Here is a 17,141-nt window from a genome sequence, read left to right on the forward strand (position 1 = left end):
GGATAACAGACAGAGGTTCAGACAGTATGGAGGGCTCAGAAGACGACAGGAAGATATAGGAAATTTTGGAACTTCCTAGAGACTTGGAGGGCTCAGAAGACGGGAATATATGGGAAAGTTTGGAACTTCCTAGAGACTTGTGGAATGGTTTTGACCGAAATGCTGATAGTGATATGGACAATGAAGTCCAGGCTGAGGTGGTCTCAGATGGAGATAAGGAACCTTTTGGGAACCAGAGTAAAGGTGACTCTTGCTATGCTTTAGCAAAGAGACTGGTGGCCCCCTAGAGATCTGTGAAACTTTGAACTTGAGAGACATTATTTAGGGTATCTGACAGAAGACATTTCTAGGTGAAAGCATTCAAGAGGAAGCAGAACATAAAACTTTGAAAAATTTTGCACCCTGATGATGAGATAGAAAAGAAAAACCAATTTTCTGGGAGAGAAATTCAAGTCTGCTACAGAAATTTGCATAAGTGACGAGGAGCCAAAATGTTAATCACCAAGACAATGGGGAAAATGTCTTCAGGACATGTCAGAGACCTTTGTGGCAGCCCCTCCCATCACAGACTGGGAGGTCTAGGAGGGAAAAAATGGTTTTGTGGGCCAGGCCCAGGGACCCCCTGCTCTGTGCAGCTTCAGGACACGGTGCCCAGTGTTCCAATTGCTTCAGCTCCAGTCATGGCTGAGGGGCCTAGGTACAGCTCAGGCCATTGCCTCATTCAGAGGTGCCTCATTACCACCAAACCCCAAGCCTTTGTGGCTTCTATGTGGTGTTGAGCTTGTGAGTTCACAGAAATCAAGAATTGAGGTTTGAGAACCTCCACCTAGATTTCAGAGGACATATGGAAATGCCTGGATGTCCGGGCAGAATTTTGCTGCAGGGGTGTAGCCCTCATGTAGAACCTCTGCTAGGGCAGTGCAGAAGGGAAATGAGGGGTGGGAACCCCCACACAGAGTCCCCACTGGGGCACTGCCTAGTGAAGCTGTGAGAAGAGGGTCACCATCCTCCAGACACCGGAATGGTAGATCAACCAATAACTTGCACTATGGGCCTGGAAAAGCTGCAGACACTCAACACTAGACCTTGAAAGCAACCTGGAGGGAGGCTGTACCCTGAAAAGCCACAGAGGCAGACCTGCCCAAGGCCATGGGAGCCCACCTCTTGCATCCTGGATGTGAGACATGGAGTCAAAGTAGATCATTTTGAAACTTCAAGGTTTAATGACTGCCCTATTGGATTTTGGAAACACATGGGAACTATAGACCCTTTGTTTTGGCCAATTTTTCCCATTTGGAATGGGTGTATTTACCCAATGCCTGTACCCTCATTTTACCTAGGAAATAACTAACTTGCTTTTGATTTTACGGGCTCATAGATGGAAGGGACTTGCCTTGTCTCAGATGAGACTTTGGACTTGGACTTTTGGGTTAATACTGGAATGAGTTAAGACTATGGGGGATGGTTGGAAAGGCATGATTGTGTTTTGAAATGTGAGAACATGAGATGTGGGAGGGGCCAGGAGCAGAATAATATGATTTGGCTCGTTCCTCACCCAAATTTCACCTTGTATTGTAATCCCCATAATCCCCATGTGTCAAGGGTGGGACAAGTTGGAGGTAATTAGATCATGGGGGCAGTTTCCCCCATGCTGTTCTCATGATAGTAAGTCTCATGAGATCTGATGGTTTTATAAGCATATGGAATTTCCCCTGCTTGCACTCATTCTCTCTCCTATCACCCTGTAAAGAGGTGCCTTCCACCATATTGTAAGTTCCCTGAGGCCTCCCCAGCCATGTGGAGCTGTAAGTCAATTAAACCTCTCTTCTTTAAAAATTACCCAGTCTTGGGTATTTCTTCATAGCAGTGTAAGAATGGACTAATATACAGGTTGACAGGAATCATTTTTTGTTAATGACTTTGAATCTCAAATGAACCCAGTAATACTACTGCCTTTCCATGGTTCATTCACTCTCTTACTCTTCTAGATGACAATTTCATACTTTTCTCTTCTCTCCTGAGACCTCCCATGCTTCTTCCCACATCCTTATTCTCAAATGGCAAATCGTATCCTATTTCACTGAGAAAATAGAAAAAATCAAAAGAGAAATTCTGTTATTTCCCATTATCTCAATACAAACTCACCAGCTTCTGCACCATATACTCTTCCTTTCCTAGTGCTTCTGTAGATGGACCATCCAAATCTCTGCCTATGACTGTCTGCATATATGCACTAGATTCTACTTTCATTATTTGATTACAGATATTCTCTCTTGTTTACCGCATCATTACTTTTTTTTGCTCTCTGTTGGATCATTCCAACAGCATTCAAACATGCTATTTTCCAGTCAGCATTCAATCTGTCATTTTTCTGACCTATTCTAATTAATGAAAACTCTACCTTTTGAGTTTCTCAAGCAAAAAGCATGGTCATTCCTGACCTCTCTTTTTCTCACACCACATATCCAGTTCATCAAGAAATCCCACTGACTCTACCTTCAAAACCTGGTTACTTCTCACCATTTCTTCTATTATGCCCTGGTCTAAGCAAGCATTTAGTGTCTAGATGATTACCATGGCTTCCTAGCTGGCCTCCCTACTTCTATCTTTACCCTCCTACTATTCCCAGTGCAGCAGCCAAAGTAATCCTTGTCTTGTCACCCCTCTACTCAAAGCTCTCCAATGGCTGCCCATCTGACTCAGACCAAAAGCCTAAGTAAGTCCTTACAAAGACCTAAAGAGCCTTTGCTATTTGTCCCCTACTCTCCTGTTCCCACTTTGACTTTGTCTCCACCTCTGCCCTTCACTCACTTTGCTATAGCCATAGTGACTTTCTTGTTTCTTGAAAATACCCAATACAACTCTTCATGAGGGTTTTCTCACGTGCTCTTCCCTCTGCTTGAAACGCTCTTGTTCCAGTAGTCATGAAGCTCATCCTCTCCCCTCCTTTTAAAGTCTTTTCTCAAATGTTACTTTCTCAGGAACATCTTATTTGACACTGTTCTTGAAATTGTCCTTTTCTCTGCTGCCACCAAGGTTCTGCACCCTTCCCAGGAAGCTAAGCCTGCATGGAGGTGAGGGGCTTGCCCACACTATGGCCTTAATCTCCCAGCTTGCCTGCATCTATTCGGCCTTCATTCTACATGAGAATTAAGTGACCATCAGGGAGGATAAGATCAATGCCCTCATTAAAGCAGCTAATGTAAACGTTAAAGCTTTTCAGCCTGGCTTGTTTGCAAAGGCCCTGGTCAATGTCTGCATCAGGAGCCTCATCTGCAATGAAGGGGCCGGTGGACCTGCTCCAGCAGCTGGTGCTGCACCAGCAGGAGGTCCTGCCCTCTCCACCACCACTGCCTTAACCACAGAGAAAAAAGCGGAAGCAAATAAAGAATCTGAGGAGTCTGTTGAGGACAAGAGCTTTGGTCTTTTATGACATGTTCAATAAAAAGCTGAATTCCGTTGGCTATAGTGGCTCAAACCTGTAGTCCCAGCTACTCTGGAGGCTTGGGCAGTACCATCTCTTGAGCCCAGGAGTTTGAGGCTGCAGTGAACAAAGACTGTGCCACTGCACTCCAACCTGGGTGACAGAGCAAGTCTCAAAAAAACAAAACAATACAAAAATACAAAAAAAAAAAAAAGAACTCAGAAAAAGGGTTTTAATTATACTCTATCAGACACACTTTCTATTCTCCCTGTTTTGTTTTTCTTCATGGCTCTTATCATCTTCTAATATCCCATATAATTAACTGTTTTATTGGTTGTTATTGTATTTTTCCTGTTTGACACACAGACTCCTGAAAGTAAACTCCACGAAGTAAGACTTTTTGTTTGTTTGGTTGGTCAGTTGGTTCACAGCTATATACCCAGCACCTAGTAGAATGCCTGCCACATTGTAGATGCTTACATATTTGCTAAAGGAATGATTTTAACATCTTAACTAGGTGTTCTATATTATTTTGTACCTATTCAGGTGTACAAGTCTGGCAGTATTGTAAGCTTCTTGATGGCCAGAATCATGACACTTACTTTGCTGACTTCTCTCCACAGCACAAATTATAAAGATCAGCTTCCATATTAAATGCCTACTGAATTGAACTGCACAATAAATATCCTGATCAGCATTCAGCTGAGTCCTTCACAAATTCCTAAGAGAAATAATAAAATGGTTGTTGTTTCAAGACATTTTTAAAAACATTTTAAAACTTTTAGTTTTGGCGGGGGTACATGTGCAAATTTGTTATGTGGGTATATTGCATGATGCTGTGGTTTGGGCTTCTAATGATCTCATAGCCCAGGTAGTTGACACAGTACCCAATAGGTAGATTTTCAACCCTTTCTGCCCTCCCTACCTCTCTCCTTTTGGAATCCCCAGAAAACAATAAGTTTCAGAGTCATCTATTACACAATAGAAGCCTAGTGAGACAATTTTGTAGCATTGCTTTTAGAAATTATGGGCAATTCCCATATTACCAAGTTAGCTGTTCCATGTTAAGTTTTCTCCCTATCTAGTAATTTACGTACCAACAAAATGATTTAACTCACTGCATATCTTTGTCGGTTAAGTAGGCCATTTATGCAGTAAATGTAATAGATCACAAAATGTACAAGAGTCCAACAACAATATAAAAGTATTTTTTGCTTGCATAACAGCACAGGGAAAGTAGATAGGGTGAGGAGGTCTTCCTCCATGAAGTCAAGTCTAATAGAACCTCTGTTTTCTTCAACACGTAGCTTCCAAAGTCACCCTAGAAGTTTTCTCCATCCTAACCAAACAAAAATGGAAAGAACATGCAGGAGCACATATGGGAGGTTTTCGTGGGCCAGTCTTAGAAGTGGCCCATCACATCTACAAAAATTTCACTGGCGGGACTCAGTCACATGGCCACATCCACTGGGAAGTATAGTTTAGCTAAGAGCTCAGGAAGTAGATTTGCCAGATTTAGGGAAAATACAAAATAAAACAAACTACAGTGTACTTATCTGGTTATTATACCAGGAAAAAAAAAGAACATTTCTGTCAAACAGATAGTATCCAAATAAGAATGTAGGAATGAGATCCCACTATATTCTTAATATGTCCTGGCCCTTTGATGGCATCTATTGCAGAATGCTCAAGACCAGTTTCTAACAACTCAAAATCAGTGTGATTACAGATGGCACTTACGAACTCACAGAAGTTTTCACTTAAGAAAACACAGAGGTAAGAAACTACAGAGAAAGGGAAATAAAGACATCGCTAGTACTGCTAAAGATAATGGCCATATTTGGAAAGCCCTTGTAACTCATCTGTAAAAAAAAAAATTATCAAAACATCTAAAGTAGATTTATCCAATGACTATTTATTGGCCTCATTTATTTCTGTGGCAAGAATGTTTGACCTTATATGTTGCTAACAGGAGATGGTGGAAAGGAGACAACAGATTTTAGGAACTTTATCATGACCTTCTATCTGGAGATCATCAACCCTTCTTAGCTGTCTTCTTCTGCTACCAAGGTAATCATTTTAACATAACTTTACCTCCAGGAAAAACAGTTATTCTGACAATTTTTATTCAGGTATGTTCCACAAAGCCTACAAAGGGCCCCCAGCTAGGACCCTACTAACTAAGTGATTAGCTCAGGAAAAGCTGAGTATGACTGGCAGGGTGAGAGAAGTATTATTCTTCAGAGTGACCCTGAAATTTTTTAATTGCCTAAAGATTTAGTCTCAGCTCTCAATTTAAAACATCTTAGAATGTTTTTAATTATCAGAAGAAATTTTAAGTATTAGGGAAGGGAGGTTGATTACTAGTAGTGGGAAAAATAAATTACTACCAAGAAGAGCCTGATTGCAGACATCACCCCAATACCTGGGCCAGTGCTAGGTCAGTTGAGAATGTGGGTGCTAAATTATATAGTTTCTGAACTCATCTAAACTTAACAATTCTAGAGAGTTAACCTACTTATTAAGAAAGGTAGCACACAATATGGTTTCTATTTTCATATCATTTTCCACATTTCTCTGTTTTAGTATAAATCTATTTTTGCAGATAAAAAACCTAACTGTGATGTGAGACTATTCCTGGGATGCTCAGTTTTCTCCTGCTCACATGGAACACACATTACCTTGTCCATTTGCCTCAAAAAATGCGCATCAGAAAGAGGTGATGGCCAAGTGAAGGAGAAATCCAGTCCAAGCCAGAGATGTTGAAATCGATGGCTTGATCCTCAACACTTCACCATAATAAGTTTATCTGTGGGTCTCCCACAAGACTTTGCAAGAGCTCATCATCCTCCACATGTGAACTGATGAGAAATGAAGCATAGAGGGATATCTTAACATTAAATACAAGTTGGAAGTCTTGCCAAAAATCAGAGATTACCCAGCAACAAAGTTAAGATGGAAACTCATGGGTTTTGGTTGCTCCACTTTAAGAGATGCTCAAGCCCACCAAGTGAGGGTTTGCTATTTGATCCATTTGTCTTTCTAGGGCATATTTTAAAATAAAACTTCAAAGCAAAAAAAAAGTTCCATTAATAGCATAGTTTTAATAAATGTTGCCTCTGAGAAAGTCCTTCATCTGTTTCCATATCCACACCATCATCTAGGAATGTTTGTTAGGCTCTATTTGCAAATGGTAGCCTTCTCCATGTGACTCAAAGAGAGCTGAATAAAATCTACATGTGAGAATATACCATCTAAATCCTGCTACAGATCTACTCAAGGGAAAAGAAAGACATATATTTAAAATACTTTGGTTGAGTTAAAATGCAACAGGGAATGAAAAGATGTTTAACATCATTAGTCACCAGGAAAAGCAAGTCAAAATCACAATGAGAAACTACTTCATATGCACTAGGATAGCTAACATTTTTTAAATGGAAAATAAGTGTTGGCAAAGATGTGGAGAAATTAGGACCATCATACATTGCTAGTTGGAATGTAAAATGGTGCTGTTACTGTGGAAACAGTTTGGTGGCTCCTCAATAAGTTAAACTAAAATTATTATATGACCTAGCAATTCCACTTCTAGATATATACCCAAAATAATTGAAAACGGGTATTTTTAAAAATCTTGTACACAAATGTTTGTAGCAGCACTATTCACAATAGCCAAAAGGTAGAAATAACCCAAATATCCATCAACTGATAAAAGATAAACAAAATGTGGTACATCCATACAGTGGAATATTATTCAGCCAAAAAATGTGTCGGATGAAGCACCAACATGTTACAACATGGATAAACCTTGGAAACATTATGCTAAGTGAAAAAAGCCAGACACAAAAGATCACGTTTTATATTATTCCACTGATATGAAACATCCAGAATAGATAAATCCCTAGAGACAAATCAGATTGGTGGTTACCAGAAATAGGATTCGGGGGAGAATGGGAAGCAACTACTTAATGTATATTGCATTTCCTTTTGGGGTGATGAAAATAAAATGTCTTGGAGCTAGATAGTGATGATGGTTGCACAACTCAGTGAACTTACTAAATGCCACTGAATTGTATACTTTTAAATGATTCTATGTTATGTGACTGTTACCTGAATTTAAATAATCAACAGAGAGGCCCCATCTATACATATAAACCCTGTATCATCCAGAGCCCTTGATCAAAGCTTGACAGCCTTGATTTAGGTTGGGATGTGGCACAGTTTTTCTTTGGTCATTGGAAGCCTGATTTCCGCCTTGCATGCCTGCCGCGTGGAGACTGGGGAAGAGAGCAGGGCTGGAAAAAAATCTGACTTTGAATGGGCCATGTTCTCTTCTTTCTTCTGCAGGGAGCTGATGGTAGGTGCAGGCTGTGCTTTTCCCCCACAACCTTCAGACAATCCCAAGAGCTCCTACAAGTTATCAACTTATCCAAAGACCAAGAAGCCTTGGCCTTGCTGCAGAGCTCTGTTCTCTGGGCTGTGCCCCATGGGCTCAGAGCCAGTGCTCTCTGCATCTGCAGCACTGATTCTGAATAGTCCCACACCAGTATGATTTCCACTTATATTTGCCTAGAAATGTTTAGATGGTGTTACTTCAACTTTCCCTTTTATTACCACACCCTGAGTCCTAGACTATTAATATTTATGCAAAGGTATTTGAGTGCTAAACACTATTTTTGTTTTGTTTGTTTTTGTTTGTTTGTTTGTTTTCAAGCCCATGGCAGAAAAGGAACACTATTTTTAAGCTTTGCAATAACCTGACAAGCATATGAGGAAACTATCACCAACCTCACTCAACTTCTTTCTACTGAGCTCCAGAAGCATGGGTAGGACATGCATGTCTGCCATGCCATAGGCTCTTAATAAACTAAACATCTCCCAAAGAATAGTCATTTTCTGTCTTGAAATTTTGAGATTGCACCTATGCACACATTAATCTTACACAAATCACTTACCTAAAGCATATGCTAAGCTCAATCACTGTGTCTTCTGTGGCCTCAGTGGTACAGTATTTCAAACAGCATTGGAAGAATTCTCATAGAGACCACGCTATAGGAAGGCGTTGTTATTAAATGTATTTTCTTCTCCCATTTAATAAAGTAGTACAAATACCTTTTTTGTTAACTGATTCATTTAATAAACACTTCTTGAGGGCCTTTAAAATACTGTTCCAAGCATTGGAGATAAAAAGAATAATAAGCAAATATATAAACTCAAAAAATTTAAATACTTTACTCTCTTTCTTTAAAAGTCTACTTCTAAACCTGGACAGACAATAACATCCCCAACAGGTCGGTAGGTTGGCACCTCAAGACCTAGTTTCCAATGCAAAACTCTATTCTTCTAAACACCCTTTTTTATTGTTCCTATCCAGTTCTAATTATTTCTATATGTATTGTTTCATTTTGCATATGTGGTTGCATTACTTTGTGTAGATGGATGGATAGATAAATGGATGATTACATAGATAGATAATTACCTTCATATCTTTCCATGTATTTCATACATTGATATATGAATACACACACAGACACAAACACACACACACACACTCTACACACCTATTCATATCTTTCTTTGTAACTATATTATAGGCTATTGAGGGAGCATTGGCTATGTCTTACAACTGTCATCACATTTTTTTATAGCCCACCCATCTTTGTTCCCCATGCTCACTCCTGGCATCCAGTATGTGCTACATGCAAAGTAAGATCTCAAGAAGGGGTGGTGAACCAACCAGGAGGGAAGGAATTTACTTGAGTAACATAGTGTTTCCCTTCTCCGTGAAAAGTAGCAGCTGTAGAGCAACTTCATACTCAACATTTGCAGAGCACTTCAGGGCCTTTCAAATCCTTTTATCTAACTCCACTCTCACAACGCTGCCAAGAAGGTAGAGTGATTTTCCCATTTCACTGATGAATAAAACTGAGACCCACATGAGGTAACTGGCTTGTCTAGCTAGTGACTTGTGCTAGATGTTTTCTGCATCCCCCCAGAGCCACTCTCCAGCTTCTCCACCCTGCTGTCTTCCTCAGGAGCTGGTCTGCGTGGCCAACATCAACAACTCCCTTCTCTCTGACTTTTGGTAAGATGTGGCCAATGGAAGGGTCTCCAATGGGAGAGTGGGAGGACAGTGAAGTGGGTATGTATAACCCTGACTCCATCCCTGTTGGTTCACTCTAAGTTGCGTGTGGCCTTGAGATGATGGTCACCGCTCCTCTCAGGTGACTTTCTCCAACTTCTACTCCCCCCTGCTCAAATAGCCACTCTCCCCACTCTTGCTTCATCAGCCAAGTAATGGCTCCCCACACTTGCTTTTTCTGAGACCTTACACCATCCCTTGTTGGTTTCCCTGAACCCTGCTCACACCCTTGTGAATAGTCTCTCTACCCAGCACTCTTCAGTTGCCCACTGTGACTATGCCATGTGTCTTACTGGGTTCCTGGGTGATATGTTAGTCCTGTTCCCACCTTCTAACTCTTGCTCAATCCTCTGGGCTCTAATTCTAAGCAGTTGCTTCTCTTGATACCAAATCAAAGGAAAGAGCATCATCACATCACATCAAGCAGCTCCCACTGGCTGTTACCCGTGAGGACCTTCCAGGAGTGCAAAAGCTCCTCACATCCACCCTGCTCAGCTCTGCTGGTAAGTTCTGGAGTACAAATATCTGTACCTGCAGACAGCTGTAGCTTTCTCTCAGTAAACAAATTGGCCCCAGCCACAGATACATTAGTGGAAGCAAGACAGTGACTCATCAGAGAAGCTACAGTCACTTGACCTCCTGTGACTCAGACACATTGTGTTGTCAACAGGGCACTGAGCTGAATAAAAGCTGAATAAACCAATGATTTGCCTCACCCAGGCTCCTGGCAATCAATGAGTTTAAAAGCACTGAGAATATTAGTCTATTTTCTCCTCCCCTCAAATATCTCTCCTGTGTATCTTCCAGCCTTTCTTTGTCATCCCGCCCCTTTCTTCCCCACCCACAAAAAAAAAAAAAAAAAAAAAATTATTGAAAATAAATCAGATAGAGGACACAAGGGCTGCACTTCCAAGATAAGAAGCCCACGGCCACCAGCCAGCACTGCACTTTGCTTTAATCATTTAGTGGTACTTGGTATCCACAATTCCAAAAGCCCTGCTTCTCCTGTCTTCCAATTTTAGTCTTAACAAAAGAACACAATTTGAAAAGCAAGTACACTTAGCTGACTGGCTTCTGATCCAGTCTCTCTTCCCTAATTATTTCCTCTATTTGTTGGAGTTCCTTCAGCTTTTATAATTTTAAGACCTGTGCCTTTGGCATGGCCTTGCAAAACTTTGCATATATTAGCTAGATAACATGCTGAGCATAACATGTTCAATGAAATAACAATGAGCAAGTACCAAGTGTTCAGCATGTGCTAAGGCCTTTACTTAGGTTATCTCATTTAATTATTTTAATAACCATGGGAGACTGTGTGTGTGTGTGTGTGATTAAATGAGGACAGGCTCAGATGAGTTAAGTGATTTAGCTATGGCCATGTAGTTACAGTTAATGATGAAAACAGAATGTGAATTCGAATCCAGGTCTATCTATCCCTCAATTCCATACTCTTTACCATTTTCCTACTTCGGTATAGATTTAATTTAATTTTCAAAACACAGAGTTCTTCAACTTCAGACAAAAATTCTCAAGAGAAGACAAAATATGCCATGTTAATTTTTGTAATTAAGTTTAGCACTCATTTATTGAGCACATACTAGGTCCCAGGTCATGTGCAATATACCAGGGGCACAAAAGTGGAAAAGATGCCATCTCTGCTTTGAAAGAGCTCACAGTCTACATAGCAACATAGCGACACAGCTTCTAAATTTCTTTTAAGTCCCCTGGTTTCCCTTCAGCCCTAGGACTATATAAAAATAATTTTTCCCTTTGTTTGTGTCAACATCATAGCTGAAAGATTTCTACTTCTTACTCAGCAACTACAATTAAGACCAGAATAGATGATCACCTTTGTGTGTATTTTAGAAAAAGGAAGAAAGGAAAAAGAAAGAAAAAAAAGGAGGGAAGGAGGGAAGGAGGGAGGGAGGAGAGGGAGGGAGGAGGGGAAGGGAAGAGTAGGGAAGGGAAGGGAAGGGAACGGAAGGGAAGGGAAGGAAGTAGGGAGATAGGGAGGAAAGAAGGGAGAAAAGGAAGAATCAGTACATTGGCCTGATTAGTGCTTAAGGAAACAAAGGAACAAATGCTTGAAATTGAAGCTGTCTCCAGAATTCCATAGTATAAGGTCACTATACCTACATGGCAGGATTCATTCAACAAAAATTTCTTGAACATTTATTATAAGATACGAATAGAGCCAAAGGGTTCATAGTCAAATGGGTAGAAGGACAAGTTAATCAACAATTACAGCCCAATGTGAGAAAAATCATAGCAGCAGTTCTCGTAACACCCCATGCGAAAACAGGAGAGGAAAATGTAATGAACACGGGATAGCAGAGAAAGTGAGGATAAGGGAAGAAAGTGATATTTGAGCCAAGACCTGAGGTGAAGTGGGAGTTAGCCAAGAGGAAAAGTTGGGAGAAAAACTCCAGAAAGTACACAGGTTAAGCAAAAAAAAAATGGGGGTAAAAGAACCCAAGGCTTTTTGGTGAGAACCGTTGAACACTTGCCTGAAATTGTTTTAACTTTTATATATTTTATTTTATTTTATTTAATAATTTTACTTTAAGTTCCAGGATACTTGTGCTGAACGTGCAGGTTTGTTACATAGGTATACATGTGCCATGGTGGTTTGCTGCGCCCATCAACCTTATTTTTATATTTTTAAATAGGTGATACAACCATGGCTCAAAAATTAAAACAATATGAAAGGGAACCTACTGAAAAAACTTGTACCTGTACCTATCTTCGTCCTCCCCATCCTCCCCAGCCCATGCACCTGTAACTATTATGAAATAGTCCTTTGGATGTCCTTCCACTGCTTCTTTATGCAGATACAAGTCAATACGACTATATATATGCACATAATCCAAGGCTTTCTGAAGGTGTATGTGTTTTTTACTACAGTAAAGCATTGTGTTACTTGGAGAAAGTAAAATACATTGATTGTTATTGTTGGTAGTCTTCATGGATGGAGTGTCCCCTACATATCATTACAGCTAAGGTCACAACTTCATTTTATAGTTGAAGAGAAATGAGACTTAGAAAATTCAAGTAACTTGTCAGGTGCAGACAGCTAGTGAGTGGCAGAACCAGGGTCAGCAGAGGGAGGCAGTGCCGCCTCCTCCAGAATCCTATTTCAGCGAAATGGCTCTACTATTCACCTAATTGCTAGAGCTAGAAACCTGAATCCCTCTCAGCTCACATGAGGTTAATCACCAAGTCCTATTGATCTGAGCCTGTTATTATCTTTCAAATCCATTCCCTCCTCTCCACCCCATCATTGTCTCTTACCTGGTCAAGACCTAGATTTCTGACTGGTCTTTCTCTCTCTAAGCTGAGGTTGCCTGCAATGTAGCCTCCATTCTGCTGCCGGAGTGATCTTTATAACACATAAATCTGATGGTATCTCTCTGCCCCAGAATCCTTCCAAGGATCCCAGTTGCTAACAGTATGAAACCTAACTCCTTTGCAAGGCATAGTTGAGCCCTACTCACATTTCCTGACATTCCCACCACAAACCTAATGCTACAGAAAAACCAAACCACTTCAAGTCTCTAGAATCCTCCAGATGTCTTCTGTTCTCGGTCTTTGCCCAGCCAAGTCCTCTGGCTAAACCACTCTTCTCTCCCTTGGCAACCTCCCCATCTTCAGCTCATGTGATACCTTTTCTGGAAGCCATTCATGTCTCCCCCAAGCAGAATGGCACAGTCTTTGCCTCTGTTTTTGTTCATACCTATACAAAAGCAGTCACTTCGTGGTCATGAATGGTTTTTGTGTGTTTCTCCACATTAATCTTCACATTCTTTTAAAGTAAGAATAACAGTAATTGACTCTAATTTTATTTTATTTTTAATTTAGTCAAATGAAGCAGTGGGAACGGGAAGGAACAAAGAAATCTGTTACTGGTTGTGATCAATTGGTTATAAACACCACTGCATTGCACTGTTACATCAGCCACTTTTTTTTTTTTTTTTTTTAGATGGAGCCTCATTCTGTAGCCCTGGCTGGAATGCAGAGGCGCAATCTCAGCTCACTGCAACCACCACCTTTCAGGTTCAAGTGATTCTCCCGCCTCAGCCTCTCAAGTAGCTGGGATTACAGGTATGTACCACCACTACTAATTTTTGTATTTTTAGTAGAGATGGGGTTTCATGTTGGCCAGGCAAGTCTTGAACTCCTGACCTCAAGGAATCTTCCTGCCTCAGCCTCCCAAAGTGTTGGAATTACAGGCGTGAGCCACCACACCCGGCCTGCACCAGCCACTTCTAATTTTAGATTCACAGTGCCGAGGATGGTGCCTGTCACATAAAAAGGCTTCAGTATGTATTTTTAAGTGTTTGTTATATGAATAATTCCCAAACCCAGGCTCTTTTCATTTATTACCCAGACTGTCTCCCTCAGTTGTTCATTATTACCACAAGGGTGGTTTCACCTGGTACAGAGATTTGAAGGAAATCTCTTGGATTATGGGCACATGATCCAACCTCAATAGAGAGCAGTAGGAGGAGTGAAGAGTCTCGCAGAACCCTGAGTTATTTTGAAGGCATGGTGAGCCTGCAGGAGGAGGAGGATCTGAAACGAGGAAACAAAGCTCAAGAAGATAAATCTTACCTACTTTCTAATTTTACTTTTGGCAGGTCTAGAGTCAAGCAGATGTATTTGAGGTTCAGGCTTAATAACCCTGAATATTAATCATGAGTTTATCAGTGTTATGCTACTACATGCAGCTAGGAAAGAAACTAAATATTAAGGGCTCAGAATTCTATAAAAATTAGCACCATGACTCTTAGGAATAGAAAGAGAAATTCCTCTAATAAGTGATTCTAAAACTTGGGTTAATATAAGAATCATCTCAGCAGGTTTTTAAGTTTTCAAGTTCCCATCATAGAGCCACTGATACAGGGGGGCCTGGAAATTTTCTTTTTCCAACAAGCAACCCAAGTGATAATAATGTAAACAATGCTTAAAGTGGTCTCCAAAGCTGTTTTATTATACACCCCATATATTTAATTTTTTATTCATAAATTGTACTCTGTGTTTCTGCACCTACACATAGAACATACTCAGAATTAAAATATTCAAAAGATAAAATGAAAATAAATCTAAATATAATTTTTAACATTATCTTTCCACCCATCAATGGATCATCCCAAGTATGTATCAATGTGCATCCCAAGAGCAAGGCTGCCCCTCAGTAAAATCAGCATCTATTTTAATGGTCTCAAGGGCCTCATTTAGGGACATGTCCAACTACACAGTTTTTTTTTTTATCTATTGAGGTTCTTCTGTGTACCAGGGACTGTGCTAGACTATTTTACCCCATATTATCTCATGTAATCCACCTAGTAACCCTGCAAGATAGATATTATTAATAACAATTACATATTTGGAGACTGAAATTCAGTGAGATCCATGTAGGTTGCCTAATGTCTCATAGATAACAAATAATGAAAAACAAATGTGAATCCAGGTTTCTAATGTTTTCCACTATATTATGTATCTATGTCAGTTAAGAGTATATTTAGCTGCAAGGGAACAGAAATTCAGTCACAATGATTTAACTGGATAGTGGTTTATTTTTTTCTGTAACAAAAAGTCCCCATGCATGGAATCCAGGCTGGTAAAGAGGTTCTATAATAGTACCAGGGATACAGGTTTCTTCTCTCCTTCTATCCTGCCATCTTTAGTAAGTAGTTTTTGTCACAAAATAGATATTTCTACCTCAGGCATCACAGCTCTATTCCTACAAGAAAATAAAAATGGGAGGAAGGACAAAAGATAAAAGCTAAAAAGGCCCTTACTCAGCCCCGTTTAATAGCTTTTCCAGGAGCCCCACCTGGTAACTTGATCTTGAATCTCATTGGCCAGAATTGTGCCACAAACCCCACCTGTAGCTGCAAGCTGTGTACTTTAAGCTGGGCATAGTTGGGACAAAACTGGATTTCTCCTAATTAAGAAGCAGAAATTGAATTCAGTGGATGCAACCAGGAATATCTGCCACATTGCTTCTGTCTTAACCCCAGAACTACCACAGCATTGTAGCTACTACAGAAACTAATACAGTCTTGCCGGGCGCCGTGGCTCACGCCTGTAATCCCAGCACTTTGGGAGGCCGAGGCAGGTGGATCACCTGAGGTCGGGAGTTCAAGACCAGCCTGACCAACATGGAGAAACCCCGCCTCTACTAAAAATACAAAAATTAGCCGGGCATGGTGGCACATGCCTGTAATCCCAGCTACTCAAGAGGCTGAGGCAGGAGAATCCCTTGAACCCAGGAGGCAGAGGTTGCGGTGAGCTGAGATTGCACCACTGCACTCCAGCCTGGGCAAAAAGAGCGAAACTCCATCTAAAAAAAAAAAAAAGAAACTAATACAGTCTTAACATTCCAGGAAGAGAATCTTTTCAAGTCATGTAGTGTATATCCCCATCTAATGCTAGAATCCAGTCTACTCTATCATGACCAAGAGATCATCCAGCATCTGCTTGAAACTCCGAGGATGGGAAAGCTTACGACTTTACTTTGAAATTTATTCTACTTGTGAGAAGCTTTAATTATTGGAATTTCTATTCCAGTAAAAATCACAATGTATCATATACACATTTTTTATACTGGGGTCTTAGGACTGGAGGCTGTTACTTATTCATCTCTGTACCTGGTACAGTTGTCATAAAGAGGTGACTCAAGAAAAGATTCAAGGAATAAACTGATAAATCTTTTTTTATATTGAGATTAAATGATTCTTCTAACCAGTAAAAAACAAACAAACAAACAAACAAACAAAAAACCTCTTTTTTCTCTCCCAGGCCCATTCCATTCAACTGCACTGTCATGTTCAGTTAATAAGCAATATGAAGAGTGATATATTAGGGTCACATGCCAGGAACTGGTCAGGATGTGTAATAGGCCCTGCAGAGCTCTGGAAATAAGCTTTGATCAGGAAGAAGTGAATGTGAGTTAGAGAACAGCTTGTGATCTGGACCCACACACCACTGAGAAGAAATGCGGCTCCTGTAGGGAAGCCCCCAACCCAAAATTCACCACTCTTTTCCTGGTCTCTGCCAATCTGGGTTTCCATTACTGCTTGGCAAATTTTCCACTACAACACAGGGAATCAAGGAAAATGATGCACATGCATGTGCACGTGTGTGTGTGTGTGTGTGTGTGTGTGTGTGTGTGTGTGTGTGTGTGTTCAAACAATTTTCTCTCTGGGATTATGGCCCTTCCCACACTTTCTCTTCCAAGACCACAATCACTGCATCCTCTGGTATGCTCACATGCATAAGTAGTTTTTACTCCAAAGTAAATGGAAGAAACAAACTGTCTAAGTGGAGACGTAAGTTCACAAGGTTCAAGTGATTGAAAGCTAAGATCTCCGGCTAGGCAGGACAAGATCTGATCTTATGATGACTTAACTTCCCTAAGCTCCTGGTTCCTCATCAGTGAAGTGGGAACAGCAATATCACCACCTCAAATGTTGTGCAGATTAAATGAGATACAGCCTGTAAAACACCACAATGCCTGGTACATACAGTGCTTGGTAAGTATCAGCCAATCATTGTCAATGTCATTCTACTTAG

General features: G+C 40.5%; 1 pseudogene; it reads left to right on the plus strand.

Moving 5' to 3' along the window:
- Positions 1–3,094: 3,094 nt before the first annotated feature.
- Positions 3,095–3,433, plus strand: LOC112633447 (annotated as a pseudogene).
- The last annotated feature ends 13,708 nt before the right edge of the window (positions 3,434–17,141 follow it).

The sequence above is a fragment of the Theropithecus gelada genome, chromosome 1 (assembly GCF_003255815.1).
Source record: "Theropithecus gelada isolate Dixy chromosome 1, Tgel_1.0, whole genome shotgun sequence".
NCBI classification, from domain to species: Eukaryota; Metazoa; Chordata; class Mammalia; order Primates; family Cercopithecidae; genus Theropithecus; species Theropithecus gelada.